Genomic DNA, 11,122 nt, shown 5'->3' with positions numbered 1-11,122 from the left:
CTTTTATAATTTTAGAAACACATTTTTTGTAAACGTAGTATTTCATTAATCAATTGGGACATAACATGTACATCATATGCCTTCCGATCATAGTCTACCAATTAGGAAATCAGACCACTAGTGGAAATATAGTTCCTTTATCCAAAATTTCAAATGTAACTCAAAAATATTGTATCCATACCATGGCTAAACATTTTTTCCAATTCTATCATGCAAATTCATAAGACTAAGTGCATCAAAATGGCAAAAAATGTTGTTTAAATTAAATGTAACTACGAATCTTGAAACTTAAGAGAAAATTCTATAGTAAACAAAAAGAGGTACCATGAAATAGATTAGTTGGATGTTGATAGATTAATTGGTGTCATTGGTGTGCCAGGTCAAACCAATTTTTTTCCTATGGAGATGATGGCGTCAATTCACATTGATCGCAGAGCCGTGCCCTAAGTTCAAGAGATATCTCTTGATTCTCTGCTTTGATGGAACTTAGATGAAAGGAGAGCTTACTTTTAGTGTCTGCCTTATCCTTGAGGTATTTTCCAATCAACATTTTGATGTGCCAATATAATTATATAGTACATAAATATTGATTTTATCTTCCATTATTGTGGTAGAGAACTAGAAGCCACTCAACTATTGAGGAGTGTATTTCCTCATTAGGGTGCTCATTACTTCTAGTCATTTATTCAAGTGCTACTTGATTCACAACTATCTAGATTTGTTCAGGGGCGTGTTCTTGGTACCTCTGCATTCGATATTATGTTTAGAAGAAATCTCATGAACTCCCCTCACCCTTATTAGAGGAGTTATTTCAACTTCTCATGCACTAGTAGGGCATGATGGAGGATATATGCTAACAAAAAATGACAATGAGGGTGGCGGGATAGGGTAGAGGATAGCACGGAATCACAACAATGTTGAGAGAATTAAAAATGAGTTGCAATAGAAAAATGAATCTAAGATGAAGCGGAGTAACTAGTGATGAGTAAACAAGTGCTATAAGGAAATCAAGTAAATCAATTGTGATGTTATCAAAGCATTGCAAGGGACAAGTGTTAGGGTACAAACAATCTATTTGTTGGTATAATTGAATGAATATGAGCTTGTACATAGGGAATAAATGTGTATCGTGAGAAGGAATGAAGTGCAATGACTTGTATCACATGAATTATATGACTAGGAAACAAATAGTTTCAACTTGTTTCCAGCAAAACTTGAAAGGAAAATGGAACTGAGACTAAGCATGAAATGCAACAAAAGGCACTCTTTTCTAAGAAACGATGAATGTGATGTTGTACGAGAGCTAAAAATTGTAGGGCCCAAGCACCCAATCATTCCAATTTGGCCATGAAATATTGACCACCATAGGTAGACAGAACACGAGGAGCTAAAAAATTTTAGTGGCCTCCTTTACCTGAGTATGAAGGGAATCCTTCACAAATAGTTTTAACTCAATGAGGGCTAGATTAGTAGGACTTGTTCCTTTCCATTCAAAAGAAGTGGAAGCAATAGAGGTAGGTAGGAAAATCATACTCGAGGTAGGAACTTTCCCCTTCCCCATTCCAGTGTAGGGATAACGAGATGTAGCATAGTTAACAATATTATCTCACTGTACATAATACCCATCCTCTTTGTTCCAAGAGTGAGTAATACATTGGGGGGAGTTTGTACCTCACACCCCATGGATGTTAAATGTGATGGTAAATTGGAGGGTGGCATGGCCCTACCTCTCCCCATGTTGATCTAGGTGACAAAAGAGGGCTAATCCCTCCTCCCCTCTAACATTTTTTTTAGTGTGGCATCTTTGTTGAGGATAATTATTAAGTGTTCTGGTGATTATCATGAATTGATGTGTATCATTGCATACCAACCATTTAATTTATATACTTGGAGAAATATTAATAAAAAATTAAATAAATATTTGATTAATATTCAAGCTAAAATTGCAATAAAAACCATTTTTTAACCAATTTATATAATATTTAAAATTAAGTCGTAAATAATTGTTCAAAATTAAGGGAATGGCACATAGTAAAAAAATAATAAAATATGTTACAAAGAGAAAAAACGGAGTGAAAACTTGAAGGGTGAATTCTTAATCCCTCATCCCCTCTCACATGTTTTTTAAGTGTGGTATCTCTGTTGAGGATAATTATTAAGTAAGTGTTTTGGTGATTATCATGAATTGATGTCTACCATTTCCTACCAACTATTTAATTCATATACTTGGACAAATATTAATAAAAAATTAAATAAATATTGAAAAATAAATATTTGATTAATATTCAAGCTAAAATTGCAATAAAAACGATTTTCTAACCAATTTAAACAATATTTAAAATTAATTCGTAAATAATTGATTAAAATTAAGGGAATGGCACATAGTAAAAAAATAAAAATAAAAATATGTTACAAAGAGAAAAAACAAAGTGAAAACTTGAAGGGAGGGTTCTTAAAGATAGAATGAAAGGTCTTCATCCTTCTGTCACGTGCCGAAAAATAATGCATTACAAAATGAAAAACATATTATTTCCTTAAGAGTAGGTTAGTGATGATTGAACAAGGTCCCTAACTACTCGCTATTGTGACATAAGATCTACATTAGGTGGCTTGGTGAGAATATTGAGAGAGTCATTGATAATAGAATGAGCTCTATTTTTTTCATCCATACCTTCCATGAATTTTTTGCTAGTTGCCATGAATAACAAGGAAATTATAATAAAACATAGATGAAGCCAATTCAAACTAGCCATAAATCCAAATCAAATAATTACTCCCTATAAAAAAATAAATAGAAGCATAAATAAAAGCGATCCCAGATATACATATGTTTATATCCCCATTGGATATTCTCCACAGTGCACCCATCTTTTGCATTGCTCAACCCACAACGAAGTCAAAATCAAAATTATTCAAAATATTTAGGAGAGATACTACTTGGGGAATCTCATGCTAACCTTGATACCACATGAGGAATCTCTTGTTGACCCGAAGAATGTCAAACTTTAACAGAAATTTTCTTAAAATGGCTGAATGAATCCTTCAACATAAACACTTGGCTAGTATTTATGTAGCCCGTTGAGCCCCCATTATTCATGTAACATTTTTCATTGATTATCCTTGCAACATTGGTTATTATTTTGTACTCATGAGTCATTTTTTTTTATATTGTGTAAAAAAAAAATTATGTGCTTTAATGCATCTGATTGTCCATTGCGTTTATATGATTTAAATTCAGTTTTGGGAATTTATAGAGTTTGGATTCGGTGGAACTTTTAGGATATTATTATTATTATTATTATTATTATTATTATTATTATTATTATTATTATTATTATTATTAAGTTGTTTTCCTTAGTTCCTTGAATTGAGAGGAAACAATGCTAGAGATACCTATTAGATTGGGATAATTCTTCTTCATATTTAATTGGCCATGAGAAAATAAAATGATTTGGGAAAGTTACTATAGCTCATGGAGGTATGATTCCCAACAATAACCAAGCGGCCTTGCCAAAGAAGTCTACACAAAAGCTAATAGAAAAGGTTGAAAGATTCACATAAATACTATTGTCACTGAGCTCTTTGGTTTTGGATTTATTTGCAATCACCCATGGGGAAGGGTATAGATGTGTCATAGCTGACTATAAGGGGTTTGGATTTTTTAATTTTTGTTTTTGTTTTTGACTTGTTGATAAGGTTTTGTAGATTACAGTGGCCATATAGCTATAATTTTTTAATTTTTCTCATAATTAGGAGAATCAGTGAACCTATGGCTTGTTACTAAAAAGACCTAAGATAAGTCAATAGTTCTAACACTATACTCCTAACATGAATAAACCAACTAGAAACCTCACTAAATAGGAAAAATGTTTCTACAATCTAGGCAAAGCTCCTATATTGATTAGCAAATGTCTTCCCATGCATATGCGCTATCCCAACACAATGGACCTACCATGTAGACATGTAAGTTAATTATAATACACACTTGATTGGTTAATGTGTGGATAGGTGAACATTTTTATCCAAAATAAATAAGAATGAGATAGACTCTTAGCTTATGCAGATAATTAATTCCTTTAAACCAAAATCAAAATTCACTTTGTAAATGTGCCTTCATATTGGAGAATATATGATCTAGATAATTAAAAATAATAAAACAATAATGATAAAATTCGTTAAAATTAAAGGGATATCTATCTATCTATCTATATATATATATATATATATATATATATATATATATATATATATATATATATATGTGAATCATGTTTTTTTAATCAAACGAAAATATTCGTATATCATTATGAGTATCAATTATTTTTTTTATATATAGAACGGGGAAATGCTACATCAACTTTGTTTTACAAATTTTCGATTGAAAACATGTTCTTTCATTATACTTTCTGGAGTTTCCATTTCCATTTTGAAGGTGCTAAATATTTCGAAGTGTTCCACCATTTCTTGATGAGAGAACTGAAAAAAATATCTCCAATCTTCAGAATTAGCTTCTAAATAATATTTTTAGACATAGAAATGGCTAGTCTTATGCTGCAAGAATTCAAACATTGTCTTTTCTTGGTGCTAGGCGTTTGGCAAGATCATGACTTTCAAATGCAAGTACCACAAATGGATTGTATAGTCTAGCCATCACATTACGATCCACCAGTTATTTTCGAGAAGGATGGACTCGTGAAGGCAGGTATGAAAATGATTGCAGGCTCACTATCATTTTTTTCCACAATCAATCACAGAGTGAAATAGAGAAATGATCCATTGAATGGTATTGGCTACAATTGCAACTTTACATGATCAAGATGAACTCAAGTATCCACTTTGGGAATTTATATTGATTGATATTTACAGGATAAAATTAAAAATATATTTATTTACTGATATTTATTAATAAATTTCTTCATTAGTATTCATTATATTAATAAATTAGTCTATTTTCATCATATCAGTAACTTTTTTCATATCTCCGATTGAGGTGTAAGCCAATAAATGGTTTTTGTCGGGATTTGGGTCATGTGTAAGTTGAAAGATGTAAGGGTCGGAGCGTGGCTTATGCACAACCCTCGCATGCTTGGTAACAAAGGGATGGTGATATAGTGCGCATGCCAGCAGTTAATAATGATGAGATGGGATAGAGTGATACCTCCTCAAACATGTTAAGGGTTTACTTCTCCTCATTCTTAAGTGTTTTCTTTCTAGTTTTAGTATTTGGTTTTGGTATAGTGATCCTGGGTCGCTCGTGGTCGTTTGAGAGGAAGGCTCTGCAGGTTGGTCTAGTTAGAAACGGGCTCAAGGAGCCAAGGCATGTTGTTCCTTTCCTTGGGTAGAAAACCCATCTTGCTTTACCTTTTTGTCTGGTCTTAAGTGGGCTTCGGGAGCTTGGGTATGTTTCTCCATGCCGTGGGTGTGAGACCCATCTCAGTCTCAGGTTAATTATCGAGTTTAGGCCTAACATTAGGTATTATATGCCTCTATGTTGTGATAATTTACCAGGTCTTTACTGTCTCTATAATTGTTGGCACCCTAAACTATCAAGTTTCTCCAAGCTCGAGCTCTTGGAAGCATGTTCCAAGGTTTTCGTTGTACCCATTGTTTTGTTGAGAAGCATCATGTTTCATCCTTCCTCTAGTTCTAGCTCTTCGGGAAGAGGTGATCGAGGTTAGGGAAGGCACACGGGGAAGCAGGGAGACAATGACCAACCTCAGGCTCACCAGACACGGGGTAGAGGTCGTAAATTAGACACACGACTAATCCAAGATCTAAACTGCTTCTATCATGTAGGTATCCTATCTCAGGTTTGACATCTAACTTCAAAATGGGAAATATAACTTAATCAACAGCCACAAGCAGAGTTTCAATTGGAAGATTTGAGAGACTTGGTTCCTGACCCTGCTCATTCTAGACGTCGTACTTCGCAATACAAGCAGACCGTTCACCTCGATTGGTTGTTGAAGAGCATTGTAGCCAAGGCCATAATGAACCCTCTAGTGAGCTTTGTTAAGTTCGATCTTGGTCTAAAGAAAATATGAAAAGAATTTTAAATTATCTAGTTCCAAATTCGGCAACAAAATGTCTACTTAGCCACATGGAGAAACACATTTTGTGTCTTCCTCGGTCTGAATTACCAGGTTCAAGTGTGAAAGATCTAGCTCTAGTGGATTCCTTTGATGAATACCAATCTTCTTGAATCTGTTTGGTTTAAATTTTGTTTAACTCTATATGGTAAATCTGTTGGTTAGGTTATTATGGTACAATTAATGTTGTTCTATGGCCAACAGAACTAGTTTCCCAATGGGTAGGTTGAGGCTATTGAACTCCTTGAATATGGTTGTAGCCTGCTTTTGATGAATATGAATGGAAAGGTCCTGCCAAGCTTTACAAATAAAATAAACTTTTTCTTAAAAAATGTATTTAGGTTTAGGCTATTATAGTATTTTAAGCTAATTTCATTACAGTATAAAAGAAAAAAGAAAAAATATGTAATAATGAGTACTATTATTAAAATAATTTTTTGAACTAAAATATAATAAAATCTTTGGTGGAAACTAATATTATATTGTTAAAATTAGATAAATGAATACTTTATTAAAAACAAAATCTAAAATACATGGAAGGTGACATGTTGAATACTCTAATTCATTATTTACACTTATCTTATAAAATAGTACAAACAAAAATTTATGTCCATATTAAGGTAAGGAAAAAAAAGTTAAGAAAGAAAGAAAAAGAAACATATTATTAATTTTAACATGTGGCAACAAAGATTACATTGTATATTCTAAAAGGTTAGAGACTTAAAGTGATTTATATAATTTTATTTTATTTAGAGTGCTTTATTTGATTCTTAATAAGATTATTTATTTAAATTCATATAATAAAATATAATAATTTTTTTTTTTATAAATATTAATAGAAATTTAAAAATATACTATAATTATTTTTTAATGATTATTTATAAATAGTAAATTAAAAACTTATATATATACACATTAAAATTAAAAATAATAAAATTGAAACAATATTATTTGCTTAAATATATAAAACATATTGATTTTCTTCATTGGAATTGGAATATTATTTGCTTAATTAAACACACTTTTGCTCCCTTCTCTCAGTTATCACATATTACAAAAGACAGATAGATATGAAGTACAACACAAAACAAATAGACATAACACACAGCGAGGACAAGCAACAGAAAGCGCTCACATGACAACAAACGGGGCTAGAGCAGAGGCATAGCTCTATCACTAAGGATCCTATAAAATTTAAAGATGCTTGGTGTTGCTTGGTCGCTCCAACGGTAATATTTTCCATCAAACCTTCCACGTTTGAATTCCTATTTGACGCAGCACCCTATAAAATTTAAAGATGCTTGGCGTTGCTTGGCCACTACGGTAATACTTTTCATCCAGCATCCTACGTTTGAATTCCTATAACCGTCTTCTCCATCGTTTTATCATCACAATCCTCCACACCGTTGCTTTTGGTCATCCTCGTCATTATTATCTCATCAACACACAATGATTCCCATCAACACAAAAATCATTCCCATTTTCATCATTGTGATAAGCCACTCCCCTCGGTAGCGAAAATATCGAAAAATAAACATCGTGATACTCCACTCCCCTTGGTAGCGAGAATATCGGGAAAGAAAATGAATATATTGAGTTGCCAAAAAAATAACTATAGAGTAAAGTTCGCTTTTCTAACTTGGCATAATCAATAACGACAACATTCATTCCCTTCGTATACCCACCCCGATTTGTAAAATGCAGTTTCGTCATCATGATCCTTTCTCAACTGTTTTTCCTGGTTATCATGATTACATTAAACAGAACATATATCTATCAAGAAAGGATCTATTTGGCTTTGCTTGGCCGTCCAACAATAATATTTTCCATCCATCACCTCACGTTTCACAACCCCAATGTAATACAATTTGAATTGTGTACGTGTATAACCATCTTCTACGTCGTATCGTTATTGTGATTCTCCCATTTTCATCATGACTAGATCAACCCTATAACGATTCCCATTATCCCGTTGTGGTTGTAATTAGCGTTATGATTATAATCATCCAATCGATATATTAAGTTGCAAAGAAAGTATAACTGACTTTTTAAACGTTTAAACTAAGCAAGGGTGAAAATATTCTCAACCGTTCATATCCAAGGTACGACGCTGAACTGCTGAAAAAAAAGTGGATTAAAATCATTAAGCTTGATTCGTAAAAGCATGGGATAAATTAATATGATATTTACATAATTATTCACCTAAAAGACACATTAATCTTAATTTGTTTTAAAAATTTAATGATTATACTTCTAAATAATAATGTAATAACTAAATAACAATATAATATTAATAATAATTTATATAATATAAATTAAACTAAATTAAATAAAATAAATTAAATATCTAATGTTAATAATAATCCATATAACTTAATAAATTAAACTAAATAAATTAAAATAAATAGCATTTCTTAATATATTATATTGTCTCTTGATTATTTATTTTTCTAATATGGTTTTATAAATCCAGCATAACAGAATGAGAACTTAGAAGGGAACACGTTACTGTGTACACATCTGTAACAAACCTAATTTCTTAGCTCTTAACTCTCTATTTTTTTTTTTTTTTTTTCACTTCGGTGAATATCATACCCAAGTATTTAGGGAATTTACACATACCTATCCCAATAATTTAATTACGTTGGCAAGGCTACATTTTAGTGCATTACTCTATCCTCCATAAGTGCTCATTATAAGCAATGTATGACTAAATCTCACAACATTACGAAATTAATAAAATTTCCCATTGACATATTGATTTATCATATCAGTTATTGGGTTCATGTATACATGGGATGTTCATAAACACAACGTTTCCATAACTCCAAACAATAAATATAATTAATCGTTCTCGTGTCGATTCTTTAAGCTTTGGTCCCCGAAGGTCTATTCGACATTGGGTTAAACATATAAATTTCGATACGGTATAACGAGTATATTAATCAACCTATGGAACTCTCGTAACATTTAATACGGTAGTACATATTAAGGCGCACGCAATTCTCAACATAAATTCAGGTCGATTCTCGATTGGCTTTAACACTGCCGTATGGTTGCATTATTCATACCCTTCATATCATAGAGGTAATTATTTATGACCGGTGGTCCTTGGGGTTAACATGACACCTGCGCCTGCATCTCATTTAATTTCGACAGAGCCTTGGCTGTACACACCTAATGTGGCACACGCCTCCATTTTTGTTTCTTGGCTTTCGGACATCGATCAACGCTCCAGAATGTACCTCGTAAGATCCACGGTTCTGGATATCTCGCTAACCCCTACGCGTCGCTTACTCTACTTTCCACTTTAAACATGTTTATGATATTTCGTTGTCTGTTTTCCGGGAAGCCCTGGGCAAAAGGGTTTTTTCTGTTTCACCTCTGTCATCCTGAGAGAAGTGTTGCCCCTTTACCTCGGCTCGCCTGTAAAGAAGTATGAGTGATGAGGTATGCGGCTCGTAGGGTGTTGGAACCATACGCTCAGCAAGCTCTACGATGGTAAGTTACTCTGTGACTACCGATTTCGCAACTTAATGGAGTATCCTGTCTGAGGTTAAGTAGTTCCAATTTTATGTTCTTATATTATTTTTTTCTCTTCTGCATATATATATTTTTTTACGAACTTCGTCATTTCAAAGAGTGCAGAGGATATATTAGTCTTCTTCCTTCATGCTACCTTCCGGGATCAAGTAACATTGGGGGCTTTCCCAGCGCATTATATCAGATATCATTTTTTAGGATTCAACTGCGTGAAGTAAGTCATTCATCTATAACATCAGCCCATTTTTTCTTCACAGGTAATTAGTTTTCACAGGGAATTAGTTTTAAGTATTAATTAGTTTTAAGTATTTGGGGCTCTGGCAGTGCATTATATTAGATATCATTTTTTAGGATATATCAGTCCTCTTCTTCAAAGGTAACTAGTTTTAAGTATTGGGGGTTTTCGCAGCGCATTATATCAGATATCATTTAAGTAAGTCATTCATCTATAACATCAGCCCATTTCTTCTTCACAGGTAATTAGTTTTAAGTATTAATTAGTTTTAAGTATTTGGGGCTTTCGCAGTGCATTATATTAGATATAATTTTTTAGGATTCAACTGATTTTTTTAGGATTCAACTGATTTAAGTAAGTCATTCATTTAGTAAGTCATTCATTTATATATGACCATTTCCATTCATTTATGACTATTTCCATGAGAAGTAGTTGTAACTCACTAATTTCTAGTAATTTTTAAATAGTCTACATCGCACTCATTGCATCCGGTCATTTTGGGGTGAAGAAGTGAGTTCCTATTTTAATTATTAGATGTGATGTCTCACTTCCTATTTTAATTATTAGATGTGATGTCTTATTGTGTTTATGTTCAGTGTTTATATTAGAGGAGCACTAATTTCCTCTGTTTCTTCCCACGCATGTAGACCCATTCTCAGGAACCCCCCATGATACTTGTAGGCTGGCTACGGCTTTTAACCCACGCGCTTACTCTATGCACAGGTCGGTCTCTCCTGCTTCAGCTAGGACTCTGCTTGCAGAAACCTTTTTTTTCAGTTTCCTTCGTTCTGTGACCGACCAACAGACTTCCAGGTGGCGTCGGCCCTTGCAAGCCGTCTGGCTATTAACTGCCAGCATCATGAATCTCTAGTTTCCTTAATTTTTATTTTTATTTCTGATTATTCTACCTTCGGCTGAAGGATTCGATGGTTAAACCAGATATTTGGATAAGACTGTATAAGAAAGGCACCTGGTTGCTTATACTCTGTTTTATTTTGTATCACTGTTTCCTGAGAAAACTTCATACATTTCAATATACTGGAATTTATGTAAACTTAGAACATGTTGAACATTTCAGGTTGTACTTACTTGACTGGAATATGGGATTGCCATGTTTATCGTTTCTCCATAATTGTCTTGTCAGGATACATTCTTGTATCATATTTTGCTATTTCCGTTTTGCTTCATGTCTGTCAGTCCACTCTACGAACGATACAACTTTAAGTGTTTTGTTTATTGTAAAAGGGTCTACAGC

At 33.0% G+C, this 11,122-nt stretch overlaps 1 long non-coding RNA gene across 1 annotated transcript; it reads left to right on the top strand.

Annotated features, from left to right (window-relative positions):
• Positions 1 to 9,455: 9,455 nt before the first annotated feature.
• On the top strand, positions 9,456 to 10,849 carry LOC149149161 (uncharacterized). The gene is made up of 2 exons (XR_016263023.1): positions 9,456 to 9,590; positions 10,591 to 10,849. It is a non-coding gene; the product is annotated as an uncharacterized LOC149149161 (long non-coding RNA).
• The last annotated feature ends 273 nt before the right edge of the window (positions 10,850 to 11,122 follow it).

Source organism: Pinus tabuliformis, chromosome 9, assembly GCF_031772625.1.
Source record: "Pinus tabuliformis cultivar Carrire ecotype Pingquan chromosome 9, CPIR1, whole genome shotgun sequence".
Classification (NCBI taxonomy): Eukaryota; Viridiplantae; Streptophyta; class Pinopsida; order Pinales; family Pinaceae; genus Pinus; species Pinus tabuliformis.
This window is presented reverse-complemented; position numbering and strand designations above follow the sequence as displayed.